Source organism: Tupaia chinensis, unplaced genomic scaffold (genome assembly GCF_000334495.1).
Source record: "Tupaia chinensis unplaced genomic scaffold, TupChi_1.0 Scaffold000671_1, whole genome shotgun sequence".
NCBI classification, from domain to species: Eukaryota; Metazoa; Chordata; class Mammalia; order Scandentia; family Tupaiidae; genus Tupaia; species Tupaia belangeri.
The window spans coordinates 4,915,162-4,930,477 of NW_006160193.1; the positions used below are offsets into that span (position 1 = coordinate 4,915,162).

A 15,316-nucleotide genomic window follows, 5' to 3' on the forward strand; every position below is an offset into this window, starting at 1 on the left:
TCCTTCTCATTTCTAAACCTTGTTTCCATGGACTCAGGAACACAGTTTCAACTCCAGGGAAGGGCCACTGTATCAGCATCACTCCAGGGGAGGTGAGTGGACTCCCTCTGCACTCCAGTGTGCTCTCAAAACATGCCAACCACCTCACTAATGCTGAGTATCCACTCTGCCTGCAGGACAACAGTTGGAGGCCATGCCCTGTCAAGAAAATAGAAAGGGATTCCTATCTTTCTTGCCTCTGCTTTTCTGTGGTACTTGAAGAGAAGTTGTTCGTGGTGGATTCGCTTTACTTATGACGAATCATTCACGGACAACACTTTTTTCAGTACCAATTGCTACCTCTAAGGACTTCCTGGATACAGTGGCGACTTCAGGAAAAATGGTCTTTGTGTCAACATGTGGAAAAGTCAACCATGGATAGTTGGCTGTGGACAATGCACTTGACTTAGCTATAAGTCATTTGTTACAATAACCTGAACATCCAATCCATCAGTTGTTGGACCATGCCAACTGCAGGGAAGCAGCAATGGTCCTGCCACCAATGCCATCTTACAAGACCTTGAAGAGGCTTCCTGGGCCCAAGGCCAGCTTCTAGAAGAGATGTTGGTGTCATCACCGTCCAGGGTGTGTGACTGGTTGACCAGAGGGGCATACACTCTGTTCACCCTGTGGGCCACCTAGTCACCAACCCTCAGCATCAATTCCACCCCAGGAAGATCCTGCCAACAATGGAAAGCAGCAGTGGACTTACGAGCCATGACCACTCCATGGACCAGGATGAGCCGTGGTCTTGGGGGTGTGTGTTTACTTAAAATGCAGTGAGTCGTCCTTGGTAGCTCCTTCATCACTTCACAGCCTCCTTGAAGTGTTGATTTCTGATGTTGGACATGATGTTGACTTCTGATGAGGGACCTGAAGCAGGGCAGCTCCATTCCTGGTGTGTGATGGAATCATTCTTCGCAGAGCATGAATTTCATCTGGTAGGTATATCACCTGTCTCTAACCCCCAGCACCCTTTCTTCCCATAGGAGGACCCACAGAGATGATCCTGGCTTTGGAAAAGTAGTCATTGTCTTTTGCCCCTTCGTTATGGAATCCAGGGGCTGCTATGATGTGCTAGTTTATGACAGCTGTGGAACAGCACCCCCTCTTGACCTGGAGGATCAGCTAGATCCACCCTTGCTATAGGGGGTAGGCAATGCCATCAGCACCCCTAAAGGTAAGTGCACCTTGGGTGAACATGTACTTAACGTGGGTATATATCACTCGGCTTGGCCCACTACCCAACATTATCCACCCATTCCTAACAGGACTTCCAAGAGGGCAGGAGAGGCAATGGATTTCTCACCAGTGTTCATGTATGGTACTTGGAGAGAGGCTGGCCGTGATGAATTCGATTCATCAAAGCGAGTCATACACGGCTCTCCTCTCTTTTGGTGTCAGATTTTGCCTCGGAGGGCATCCTGAGCCAGTGCTGTTTCCAAGGTGGGTTCTGATGACTAAGCGCTCGGCAATGCTCTCCTGCGAAAGGTGTTACTAACTCATGAACCCAACTGTGTGAGCTGCCCCCAGATGGCTGCCAGGACACTACCAACTTTAGGAAAAGCTAGAAAGGCTGTGAGTGCCCCTGCTTTTAAAATGATATTGAAATACGCATGACTAATATCTTCTCTTAATACTATCAAATCAACCTTGGAGAGGCAACTAGAAGTATCTTTTATCAGTCAGCCCTCAGGGTATAGAAAAGAACAGGAAGCAGAACCCTGTGTGACTCCTGTTTTACTAACCCATATCAACCTCACACCCTCCGTGGAACTCATTTAAGGAGATCTCAGGCCTACCAAGGAGGCAGCTGTTTACCTGCTTTTGTAAACACATAGTTTGATCATGTGCCACTGATGTCTTTGTGTATGTGTTGCCTGCATGGTCACCTAATACAGGAAATGGCCTTCCTGTTCACACTAATCATGGGTTGGTAAATCAGTGTTGGCCAGAGAGCACTGGTTTGACTTGGCAATTGAGATGCCTGGTCCACTCATTCTCAGGGTCCCACCCACCCTCTGAGGCTACTCCCAAGCTGCCCAGGCTGTGCAGAAGATGCAGGAATGCTGCAAGCAGTGTCATCTCATGGTACTTGGAGGGAGGTTGTCCGTGGTGAGTTCGCATTACTTAACGATGCCCAATACACGGTCGACCTCTTTTCGGTATCACATCTCACAAAATGTCTTCTTGGACCTGATGCCGATTTGGGGGAAGCCGTATTCATGCTGATTCTGTGGCAGTTTACCTAAACAAGCAGTTGACCTTGGAACCTAGGGAGAGGTGCTGCTAGTGCTCCTGAAGCTCATCCAGTTTATTCATGGAAGACACTGCCAATTTGGGGGAAGAAACATCTGATTTAAGACCCTCTGTGGCTGAGGAAGTGGTGGTGTGCATGATGCTTTTATTTTGTTTTTCTGTTCTTTTTAAAAGAAACACAACAGTTCCCTTCTTTTTCACTATCAGATCTTGTCTCAAAGAGGGTACATCTTAGACAGATAGGCAAATTTAAGGAAAGGGCATGGGTTTCAGGCTTTTTTCAGGTTTGAATGAATGAAGGGGGGAGCATACCAAATTCAAATATAGAAGACATTTCTATTTTTAATTTCTTATTTTTTCAAAAAGTAATTATTCTATCTTATCATATTTGTAAAAAATGACACATGCTTGTAATAAAAATTCAAGTGATGTGAAAAAATTGAAATAATAAAGAGGGAAACTTACCTAGTTCTCTGAACACTCAGAAATAACCACCAAGAACTTTAGAAATTTCAAACACCTGTCTGAGCATATATGCAAATAGAAAGAAAAAATATATGAGATCACACTGTACCTAATCATTTTATTCAAAATTTTAACTATAATCTTTCATGAATTTTAACAAGTTAAAAGAGATAGAAAGGACTTTACCAGAGAGACACTAATTCCTAAGATCCTCATAAAATTAAGAAAACTTATTGTGTAAAATATTAAGTGGTTGGGATATTATTTTATCTTAACTATTTCAGTATCAGTCTTACTTTTGAAAGATAAAGAAATTAGCACTCTTACACTTAACCCACCTAATGCTTATTTTTAGTTACAAATTTAATTTTTTTCTTTTTTTTAAGATTGTGTAAATTTTTTCATTATAAATATTTGCACTTTGTTTTATAACTCTTACAGGTATTTAATCATAGTTCTCTATTTAACTGGATTCATTACTGACCAACAGTTGTTTTTGTTTTTTATTTTCCTTGAACCAAGGCTTCTCTATTCCTGAATTTTTAATTTTGTCTCTTATCATTGTGTTTCTTTAAGAATGGCTCATAAAGACTACCCTTGAGTTTTTGAGTATTTGAGAATATCAACCTCAAATGAGACGACTTAGCTGGGTATAAAATTCATAGCCCACTTTTTTTTTCTCTTAGAAATTTGTAGATACTGCTCCACTATCTTCTGCATTAAATATTTCACAAGCTCTTTTAATACAGCCTCTTTGTGTACCTCTTACTTAGCTGGATTACATTATCTAGCAGGTCTTTATGTATTGTGTTGCAAAGATTTGGGGGTTCTGTATTCCTTTTTTTTTTTTTTTTGTTAGAGATTTTTGCTATAAGGTGCGTGTGTTCACCAGAAAGACAGAGAGAGACAGAGAGATAGAAAGTGAGAAATCACCCCCCCAGGGGGGGTGGCCATGCTGTAATCCCTTCTCCTCCATTCTCCTCTCGGGATCTTGGGCACACATGCACACGTGCCCGGTGTGAGTTTAAGCCACCGGGTCTGGGACTTGAACCACAGTTAACTACGTGGGAGTCCAGTGATATAGCCATTACACCAACTGCTGGTCCTGGGAGTACTGTATTCTGTGAGATTTTTTAACCTCTGAGAATATTTTGACATTGCTCTTATACTTTTCTCATTTTTCTGTTTTTTTTTTTTTCATAATGTTCCATTGATGCTTGTAATTTCAATACCTTCTTAATCTTTTTAGTCCTCCAATATACATGTTGTATAATTTCTCTCAGCTGTAAGGGTATTAGTCCTGTCAAGTCTATTGATTCTTTCATGATAGTGCTTTTCTTCAAGGATTCTGCACCTTTTCATTGTGAGGGTATTATCAGTTGTTTGGTTAAGGTGTTTTTGTTTTATTTTGTTTCCTATCTAAAAGTTGCAAAATTTTGTATGTATTTTGTTCTGCCTGTCACTCCAAGGATTTCACCAGTTGGGACTAGTTTTCCTACTCAATTTGATGGTTAAGGATTTCCATACCTTATGACTAGTATAAATTTTTACCACATCTTTGTTGTGGAGCTTCGATATCTCATAGGAGACCTCATTCTGCCCATTATCTGGTCAGGAATAACTTCTCTTCTTATACTTCTGGGCCATTACAGGGTTTTTTCGCTCTTATTTCTGTTCCAAGGCCACCTCTTTTGAGCCCAAAGTCTCCTCTCTGTTCTGACTTATACTTGGACTTTATGACTATAGACACTCAGAACCTTAAGCCAATGCAATGTCCCTTAGGTCTTTTGGTGGCAGATTGCAAGATTGTGCGTTTGCCTTTTTGTTTAACTCCTTTCAGATGTACATTTATTTATCACTTTATTTTGGTTGTGGTTGAATTTTATTCAACATTTTTCTGCATTCGTGGAGGAGAGGGTTTACTGTTAGCTCTTATTGCTGGAATGGGAACCTTAAGCTAAATGATGGGTTAACTTGGTATGACCTTCTTGGCTCCTGGCCTTCTCTCAAAACTTTATAGCTTTTTCTCCATTTCTTTCTGGTGTTAAAACATTGCTGTAGACAAACTTAAGGACAGTCTACTTTCCCCGAGAATATCTGAGGTTTTTTTTACTGCTTAGAAATTCTAATTTTTTGTTTAGTCTTAAATATTAATGACTTTACAAGAATATGACTCAGTCACTATTTTTATTTATCAGTATTTTTCGAATCATATTAGGACATGTTAATTAGTAAATTTAATTGTTCCTTAGTTTCATGGATGTTTTCATCTGTTATTTCTGTGAATAAGTTTCTATTCTATATGTTGGTATTTTCTTGGGTTAAATGATTAGTTCTGTTTATTTCATTACAACACTGGAAGAGAAAATAATCTGTAATTGGCTCCATGTTTAACTGAAAGTCTCTCTGTTGCCATTGGCACTTTGTATTTGTCTATTTAAAACAATTATACTCATATGCCCTCTTTTCAGTATCACCTTCCACCTTGGCAGGATGTGTTATCACACTGCACACTTCTGGAATGGAAATGGAGTCAGCACAGTTTGCCAGGTATGTGATTTTACTATTAATGATGGAAGACTAATTTATTTTTAATCACTTGTCTGTTGGACCTGAGTGTGCAATATGTCCTTAGGAAGACTTTCTAGAAGTTATACCCACCATGGGGGATGAGCATGATTCTGAGGTCAGTGCCTTGCCATGTTATAAACAAGGTTGCATTCAGTGCTATTTCTTTTTTATGATGAATATTGCAAAGTGATCCTCTTTGTAATGTAATTCAGCTTTGGAGGGCTTCCTGGACACAAGACCTATGTAAGGAAAGGGTTATTGTTAACGGCCTTGATACTAATGTGAATGTTATGAGCAAAATAATGGATTTCTGTGCACTGGAACTTTCCACCATCACCCCCTGGAAGTGTTCCTTAGACCCATAGCTTACCTTGTCAAAGGTATTGAGGTCTGGACTACTGCAGGGTCCAGGAAGGGATGATTGAATGTGGGACATGTGCTTTATTCTTGACCCCCTTATAGTCAGTCTACTAAACCTCAACATTTGCTCTGTCCTTAGGGGAACTTCCTGGAGGAGGCCAGCTTTGGAGAAGAGGCATTGACAGCTGGTCAATGCTAATGTGCGGTACTTGAAGATAGGTTATCCGTGTTGCCTTCGCTTTATTTGTGACGAATCATACACGGTTGACCTATTTTTCAGTACTAAATCCCACCTTAGAAGGCTTCCTGGAGTGGAGTCTCGCTTCAGGGTAGGACCTGGGTGTCAGCTCCTCTCCAGGGTAAGCAAAGGGTCCGTGGACCACAGCTGACCCAGCAGAGCATGAGCTTTGCTGAGACTGTGTGCCCCGGTCCTGACTCTGTGTGACCTATCCTTGGAAATATTTCTGGAGACCAAGTCTGGGGAAGAGAAACAGTTTGTCTTAACAGAGCTGCTCTGTGGTGCTTGAAGAGAGGTCCTCCATGATGCATTCGCTTTATCTCTTGACGAATCATACATAGTTGACCTTTTTTTAAGTATCCCATCTGGCCTTACAGCATCCTCAGGCAATGTTAGGTTCAGGGAAGTAAAGTTGGTGTTGCACACCCGAATGGATGGTGTTGCCAAGAATGCACACATCTCAGAGCACGCTGAGAGTGCCGCACCTACACTCTCTCACCATGACGCATCATCCACCTCTGTGTTTACTGCTTGTTTATGATTTCCTTGATGAGATAGATGGTCATTCTTTTGTGGGGTCACTGTATGTTTGACAAGCGGTCTTCCCTGCTGTGCTCTTATGTATGACAGATGATGGCCTGCAAACCTTTCTGTTGTAGCATGTTCTTCCATGTTTGACTTCTTGGGAGTAGTGCTAGTTACAAGTAATGAACTGAATGTGGCCTGGGCCACAGATTGCATTTTATGGGTGGTGTGTGTTTCCAGTTCCTGACTCTCATTATCCCATCTGTCCTTAGATTGCTGTGTGAGACATGCTGGAAGCGAGCACCTCAGTCAGGTACTCGAATGGAGGTTGTCCATGGTGTGTTCATTTTATTTATGATGAGTATTACATGGCCAATCTCCTTTCAGTACTAAATTCTTCTTGGGAAAACTTCATGAGTGGAAGCACCAGCTGGCACCTGCATAGTTAAGAAGATGGATCATTTACCCCCTGGTAAGGCCTGTCAGTGCTTCATGCCTGACCATGTCATCCAGCCACAACCTAGCCATTGCTGGGAGGAATTCCCAGACAGGATGCTTACTTTTTAGGCAAGGATGGTGTTTTAGTCATAGCTGACCTCTCTTCCCTGAAGACTCACTAGTGAGTAAGACACGTTTGGTAACTCTTCTGTATGAAGTCATCTTCATGGATATGAAGCTTACTTTAAGCAGAGAGGCTTTCATGTCATTCCAGTGGTCTGGCTCATGGAAGGCATGCACTTTGTCTACACAGCATATCAGTTTGTCACTACCAAGTCAAGGATCCTAACCTTCAGGGTAACCATGGAGAGGCAAAGTCAGCTCGGGAGGAGGTGTCATGGCACTGGGGACCAATGATGTTTGCAGACAGAATCCATGTCACAGCTCTCTTGTGCCTGCTGCGAGAGGAGGACCCTTAATAGCATTTGCTGCAATGTTATATTGGTAGCTGTGTGACCTTGAGTAAGTTACTTCACCCATCACCTCTCTGTGCTTCAGTTTCTTCATCTGCAAAATGGGGTTACTGCCTACTCACAAGGAGGCATAGAAACTTGGTTAGTACATGGAGAGTGTCTGGTGCACAGAAGCTGAGTAAGTCACTCCTTGGGTGATTGTTATTGGGTTAGTGTCTGGAAAGCACAGCCCTTAATATTCTGTCTAGCTGCCCACTGGAGTGCAAGCCTGAGGGCAGAGGGCCAGACTGTCTTTCCCACTTCTAGGCTGGCACAGTAGACGTGACCGTGTGAATGACTGCCTGTATGGCTGTTTGACATGTTTCCTTTATTAAACTCTCTTTGAGGTCTCCAGGAGGGAATGGAATCCTGGAGGACAGTCACCTGGGCCTGTACTTTTCCCCAGCCCCTTGCCATTGGAGGCTGCTGCCCTTGTGGAGGAGTCACTGGCCTGCAGGTAGCACCTCCCCTTCCGGGGCTAGAGGGACTCCCTGATTATACAGTTAATGTAGCTCCCTTCTCCATGTTAAATCTCACCTCAGGGATACTCTGGAGGAAATGCCAGTTCTGGGGACAGGACCTTGATGTTCATGCCTCTTTAGGGTAAGTGATTAGATATTGGCCCAGGCAGGGGCCTGATCTGTGATGTGTTTGCTTGTGGTCTCACCCACTGAAACCAGCTCAGGGGACAGTGGCCAGTGATGAGAGCTGTCCCATGACAGACTGTTCTGGCCACACTCGGGAGGCTCCTCAGAGGTATGCCAGACTCTCTGGGATGGAGGGTCTGTGCCAGCAGCTAGACCCTGGAGGTGATGTTGCCTTCAGAGAAGAGGTTGCCTGCCCTGGTGGTGTTCTTGGCTGTGCTGATGTTTGATCCTTGAGTAGAGGTTGCCCTTGGTGAATTCGCTTTATTTATGTTGAATCACACAAAGGCAACTTTTGTTTGAGTATCAAATCCTGCTTGGGATGGCTTCCAGGACCCAGTGGCAAGCTCAGGGGCTACTGCCCCCATGAACAAGGATAGATGGTGAAGACACAGGCATCTACTCCTCCTCATGGACAAGGACAGATGGTGCAGACATGGGCATCTACACCTCCCCCATGGACAAGGACAGATGGTGCAGACATGGGCATCTACACTTCCCCTATGGACAAGGACAGATGGTGCAGACATGGACATCTACGCCTCTCCAATGAAAAATACAGGTGGTACACATGTGGGCATCTATATCTCTCCATGAACAAGAACAGATGGTGCAGATATGGGTGTCTATACCTCCCCTATGGATAATGACAGAAGGTGCAGACACAGACATCTACACCTCCTCCATGGACAAGGAAAGATGGTACAGACAAAGGCATCTATACCTTCTCCACAGGCATCTACACTGTCCCCATGGACAAGAACAGATGGTGCAGACATGGAAATCTACACCTCCCCCATGAACAAGGACAGATGGTGCAGACACTGGCATCTACACCTCCCCCATGAGCAAGGACAGATAGTGTAGACATGCACATCTACACTTCTATGAATAAGGATAAATGGTACAGACATGGGCATCTACACCTCTCCTGTGAACAAGGACAGATGATGCAGACTGGACATCTATACCACTCTAGTGGACAAGGGCAGATGGTGCAGACATGGGTGCCTGTACCTCCCCCGTGAACCAGGACCGATGGTGCAGACATGGGTGCCTGTACCTCCCCCGTGAACCAGGACCGATGGGGCAGACATGGGTGCCTGTACCTCCCCTGTGAACCAGGACAGATGGGACAGACATGGGTGCCTGTACCTCCCCCGTGAACCAGGACCGATGGGGCAGACATGGGTGTCTATAATTCTCCCATGAACCAGGCCAGATGATGCAGATATGGTTGTCTACACCTCTCAGGTGGACAAGAGTGGTTTTCAATCTGAGAGCACAATTCATAGTGGGGGTCACCTGGGCCCATGAAGGGTGCATTGGTGCTAAACTGGCTTCAGTTCTCACCCCGGACCTTCTGTCTTTATATCACCGTTTGACTGTTGATCTCAAAGATACTTGGCCTGCACTTCGTCTCTGAACTTATTTTGATTCTATGGATGAACAAAGGGCACACGTTTGCAGTGTCCGTGAGTGTGCCGCAGCCTCCTTGCCCATCTCCTCTCTCATGCCCCTCGCTCACAGATGTGCTCTCCATCTCTCTGCTCTGTCCTGTGCCTCTTCTATCTCTGTTTCTCTTTTGATCTCCCACCAAACTTTGTTCTTATTCTTCTCATGGGTCAGGAAGTGAGTAGAGGTTATCAGTATTTCATCCCACTTATATTAGACAAAAATAATCAACACAAAATAAAACTTAAAATAGCTGAAACAGCATGGAGTAAAATGTATTCAGTCGACTATAAAGTGACAGAAGAATCCAACTTCCTTGACAGTGTTTCAGCTGCATCATTTGACCTGGGGAGATGAGACTGTAGATGTCGCAGCCACAAGAGGTGTTCCTGGAGGCCACCGCTCTGAACGGTGATATTAGATGTGGAAAAGCTCATCAAAGAACCAAATCTTCATTCACATTTTTAAATAGAAAAGAATTGATCCTAATGAAAATGATTTGGGGAAAATAACAAGGGAAATAAAAGAGATGGAAAGAACTCAGCAGCACGGTCGAGAAAGCGCAACAGGGAATTGGGTTTGTTTAATGGAATTCGCGCTGAGAAAAATGTTTTCATGAAAATCAGTGTCGGTGCACATCTTGTTAACATGGGTATGCGTTTCCAGTGGATCTGGGGAGTCGGTAGGAACTTAGAATCTTAGCAGTGTCCTTAAGCAGTTGGCCTGTTCTTTCTGTCCCAAACCTCTCAGAGAGCTTTCTGGAGAGATGTGCTGGCTTTCGGGGCAACACGTGAGGTGCCGTGGGTGTGCGTTGACACCAGAGCATGTGCATGTCGGTGACCTGCCTCACCTGGTCCAGTTCTTCCTGGTCTCCATCCCACATGGAGTTCAAGTGAGATGCGGACTCCAGGGTGAAGCAGAAGTCTTCACCAGTGGGGTTTGACCCTTCAGAACAGTTGTCCCCATGCTATTGTGGAGTACATAGGAAGCCCAGGACATTCCAGAGCCGAATCCTTGCCCAGACCTGGTATTGGCACCTTTCAAGGCTCCATGCCAGCCCCAAGGACATGCCCTGCATTGGTGGTGTCACTCGGTCATGGAGGTTTGGAGGTCACCTTGTTTGGGAGGTCACCCTGAAACTGATGCTTCCAGGGTTAAAATCATTGCCTGAGTGGTGAAGAGATCTTGTCATTGGCTGCCATGCTTCACATGTGACCAACATGGTCTCCTTTCAGGTCAAGCCCCCCCCAGAGGATTTCCAGAAACCATGCCACCCTCAGGAGGTGGCCCACGCTGGAGGGACTCCAGGGTAGGTGTGTGGGCACAGCACGTGGGCAGGCCTGAATGGATTGATGTTATCATCGTCTGGTCCACCAGCCATCACTGCCCAATCAGTTCTTGTGAGTGCTTCCAGGAGGTGACATCAGCTCTGGGCACAAGTGTCTCAACTGCAGGTTAGTGTCCGTGGGTCTGGCAGGGTAGCTGTCCACAATGTGTTTCTTTCTTTACAACAGACCTGACATGGCTGGCCTCTTGCTCCGATCGCAGCAAGACCCAGAGAGCTTTCTGAACTCGGGCCAACGTCAGGGAAAGGATTCTGCTGTCGGTCCCACTCCAAGTTCACAGAATGGGTGGTGGGCACAGAATCCAGACTCTGCTTGTGGCATATGTCGTCTGGTCCCTGACTATCACTGGCTAGCCTGTCACACGAGGCATATTCCGGATGAGATGCCAACTCAGGAAAGGCCGGGGTTCCAATATCGGGGCTGCTCTGCCTTTTGGTGAAGAGAGTTCGTCTGCGATTGCTTTTTCCTTCTCTTGGTGTTTCACTTGCTTGTTTATGAGGCTAATCGAGGGGTCAACCAGTTGTTTCTATTGAATGTTGAGTTGCCCATTTAAGGTTTGGGGGTGATTATACCCAGGTGGGGTAACAGGTGCTGTTGGTGGGGACCAAGGAGGGCGCAGCTCTGGGGGCTAGTGTCATACCCCATGGAGCTCCTTCCAAAAGGCACCTTCTCCTGGGAGGGAGGCTCTGTGCAGGAATGAAGAATTGTGTGCAAGCACCCTCCATGCGCTGAGCATGGTTGCCATTTTTTGGTGTAAGATCCTGCCTGAGTCTTGTGTCCTAGAAGGGGATCTAGATTCACTAGGAGAGGTGGTGGAATGGCAGGTTCATTTTGGGGAGGTAATGGAATGGTTGGCCTCAGTGGCTGAGGAGGGCCTTGTGGAGAGAAGCTCTGTACCCTGAATGCCCAGAGTTCGAGCCACCCTTGGGGTCTTCTGGAATCCTGGTCGCCTTGCAGCACCCACCTTAGTCTGAGCATCTCAGCCTCTCCATGGTACTTGGGGAGAGGTTACCCGAGCAACTTTGCATCTGGACGACGAATGTTGCTCGGTGAACCCCTTTTCGGTATCAAATTCCACCAGGGAGGCCGTCTTGGAGGCCAGGGCCCCTCGGGGCAGAACGCCGGCATCCGCACCGCTCTGGGGTACAGGGACGGGTGGTCGACCAGTTGGAAAGTAATTGTCTCTAATGTACTTCACCTGGTCCACTCGCCGTCCGTACCCGCTGCAGCCTGGGAGGACTGTGGGCCTGGGGCTAGCCGATAGCGCCTCAGCTCAGCACCTTTGCTGATATCTGAAGAGAGATCGACCGTGTTATATTCGCTTTATTGACTTCGAATAATACATGGTTGATCTTTTCTCAGTATCAAATCTCACCTTGGAGGACCTCTTGGAGATGGAGCCCTTTGGGGGTAGGGTGGGGGGGTGGGGAAGCTTTTGTGCCACTACTGAGTGGGGCCTGGACATCCTGGCTGGGGCAGGGGCTGCTGCCTGTACCTGTGTCTTCTCACCTTTAGGGCTCGATTCATTCTCAGGACACTTGCGGGAGGCAATGCCAATGCCACGGATGCAGCAGCCTAGGTCCTGGATTCGCTCTGGGTAGTTGAGGAGAGGTTGTCTGTGATGAGTTCGCTTTATTAATGACGAATATAACACAGATGGCCTGTTTTCATTGCCACCTCCCACCGGCGGTGTGAGCCAGTGCCAGAACTGCAAGGTATGTGAACGCATGGGTTCTGCACGTGACACTGACACGTCCTCTCTGTAGACAGTCGGCCTGCATCCATCCTGGGGCGCTTCCCCTGAGGCCCCTCCTTCTCCGGGGAGGAGGCTGGGTTTTGTCTGACACTGACTCATACTCTGTGCAGACACCCCAGCTCACACCCACCCTGGAGCGCTTTTCCTGAGGCCCCTCCCTCTCTGGGAAGAGGCTGGGTTTTGCCCCAGGCTTCTGATCAAGAAGCTTCTCCAGATAAGTGCCTGATGGCCTGAGTCCATCCCCCATGCCCAACGCCCTGAGGAGAGGACTCCCTGGAGCCTGTCTGCCTGGGCTGCTACCCAGCTCTGGCCACATGCTTGCCTTGCCCTGAGCTGTTTCCTGCTCATTCCGGAATCCTGGGGACCCTCTGCAGGATGATGCCACCGTGGGCCACTGCGCGCATGCCACTCCACGTGGTGCTCGAGGAGAGGTCGCCCGTGGCGCGTTCGCATCCATCATGACGCACAATACACGGTCGACCTCTCTTCAGTACCAGATCCCGCCTTGCATGCTTCCTGCGTGCCCCTGGGGTCCGGGAGGGGTAGGCTGCGCGTGCATGACTTATGGCCAGCGGGAGCCTGCCCTGCATCCGAGTCCTGCGCAGCGCCGTGCTGCGCGGGTGGTGGGAGGCCAACTCCGAGGAAGAAGCCTTCTCTCCTGACTCAGTGCTACTCAGTGGTGCCTGAAGTAGGTTGCCTGTGAGGTGTTCACTTTCTATACGATGAATATTATACAGTCAACCTCTTTCCGGTATCGAGTCCTGCCTCGGAGCACACCCACTTTGCCATGCCCTCTCCAGGGCAGAACCTCCACACTGGAGGCCGCATGGACTGTGTGGGGTCTGGGTCACCTGGCCGCTTAGCTTTCCAGTCCCTGTGCATCCTGGATGGCTGTCCAGAGCTTGGCAGAACAGCCTCCCAACCCCAGATTCAGTGGTACCACCAGCTACGACCTGCTTCTGGCACCGGCACCCACCCCTGGACTCAGTCTTTACTCAGCAAGGCCCATCTCACATCCATGCCCTGCCCAGGCTATGGCGAGATTCCCATAGGGCCTGATTTTCAGCTGATCTGGAGACTCAGTGACTCTAGAAAGAGGCTGCCCACGCCTGAGTGGTGAGCAGGGTCTGATCACTGGCAAGGTGCACTCCCCGAGCACCTCCAAAACATGAGCTAAGGCATCCGGTATGTTTTAATGAGCTCCTGGGCTAGAGGGAGTTCTGAGCGGGGCTGGCGTCATCCCCCTGGCCAGGAGACCTCGGCTTGCAAATCTCAGCCCTGAGCGTGCTTTATTCTTAGGGGCTTCTGCCTGGTGACTGACCTCTGTGTGCCCAGCATGTGGGCAGCAGCTTACCCAGCCCTGCCCTCCAGGTGCCCCCTTCCACTCTCCACCCTCACCCCTCTCCTGGCCCTTCAACCACAGCCCTGCTCAGGCGCTCCCAAAGCCCCAGATTGGCCGCCTCGTTCTAGTGCCACTGCACATCTCACGTTTATTTCTGTCCAGCCTCCTTGTCCTTGCACAAACCCCATCGCAGAGCCGGGTCTCGGGCAGCTCTCCTGTGCTCACAACCTCCTCCCCATGGTCTAGCCCTCCCTCCATTAGTGACCGGCTCTCCCTGATCCTGCCAGCAAAGGCAGCCCAGTCCTCACCTCTCCCCAACCACATTCTGTCGATGCCACGTCATCGCTGACTTCCTCACTACTGCTCTCGAAACTGCCTCGTTAATGTCTACTTTCTTCCCCAGGACTAAGATTTCTCAAGGCAAAGGTTTTTCCTGCCTCATCTTCTGCTATATCTCCTGTCTTGGGACTAGGCCAGGCCCATAGTAGCGAGCAGAAAGTGTTTATTGATTGACTAATGCAGTCCCCAAGGGAAGGGCCATATCTAGTTAACCCCCAGGAACAGGCCAGGCACGAAGCAGGCACTCTAATCACGGTGGCCAAGTGCGACTACACGGTAAGCAGTGTTAGAAACTCTTCCCGTCTGCTAAAACTGCTGGGTTTTCTGGCATTTTCCTGCCCTTCCAGGATGTTCCTTGCAAGCCTGAGTTTTGCTGCCCAGAGACCAGGCCTGGGCTCCTTTCTCCAGGAGAGGGAAGTGAGGCCTGGAAGAAGTAGCCAGCCCCGGTGTGACCCTGCACGTGCCCTGCGCTGCAGCGAGTGTCACTCCAGGAGCCCCGCTCACACGGCCTGGGTGCAGCGGCAGGCTGATGTTCTGGGCATGGAGCCGACTAAACGGGGACGTCTGGGGAGGAAACTTGCGGTCTCTGGAATATATTAAACGTGTGTGGGGACCGACATTAGCCTTATTTAATGGTAGCCATGTAGTCCCACACTGCAGTGGTAACAGGCACGGACACTCCGAGTCTCCCAGGCCACTGCCCCGAGGGAAGGCTGGGCCCAGCGCCTGCCACCTGAGGATTACACTCGAGGCAGGACATCAGCACGGTGCTCGGCGCTCGGCAGTGTCCGTGTCCACAGTGTTAGACCCAAAGGCGTGACCCTCCACCACTAGCACATCCCTGACTTACCTGTTGTTGGAGAAGAGGGAGCGAAGGGCCTTTCTCATCCGACAGACCAGTGAATACGTCTGCCTTTTAAGCAGTTGGGGTGAGAGTCAAGGGGGACCTTGCAGCCAGAGACTCAGTGACTAGGCCCATTGCCAAGCGGCATGCCCACCCAGCTGCCAGGCCAAGTTCACACAGGGC

The 15,316-nt window shown here is 48.1% G+C and overlaps 3 non-coding genes across 3 annotated transcripts; all 3 read left to right on the forward strand.

Annotated features, from left to right (window-relative positions):
• The first annotated feature begins 11,857 nt into the window (after window positions 1–11,857).
• MIR409 (microRNA mir-409) lies at window positions 11,858–11,911 on the forward strand. The gene has a single exon (NR_129391.1). It is a non-coding gene; the product is annotated as a microRNA mir-409 (primary transcript).
• A 241-nt stretch (window positions 11,912–12,152) lies between these two features.
• MIR369 (microRNA mir-369) lies at window positions 12,153–12,208 on the forward strand. Its single transcript, NR_129431.1, has one exon. It is a non-coding gene; the product is annotated as a microRNA mir-369 (primary transcript).
• Window positions 12,209–13,298: 1,090 nt separating this feature from the next.
• MIR656 (microRNA mir-656) lies at window positions 13,299–13,354 on the forward strand. Its single transcript, NR_129441.1, has one exon. It is a non-coding gene; the product is annotated as a microRNA mir-656 (primary transcript).
• Window positions 13,355–15,316: the final 1,962 nt, after the last annotated feature.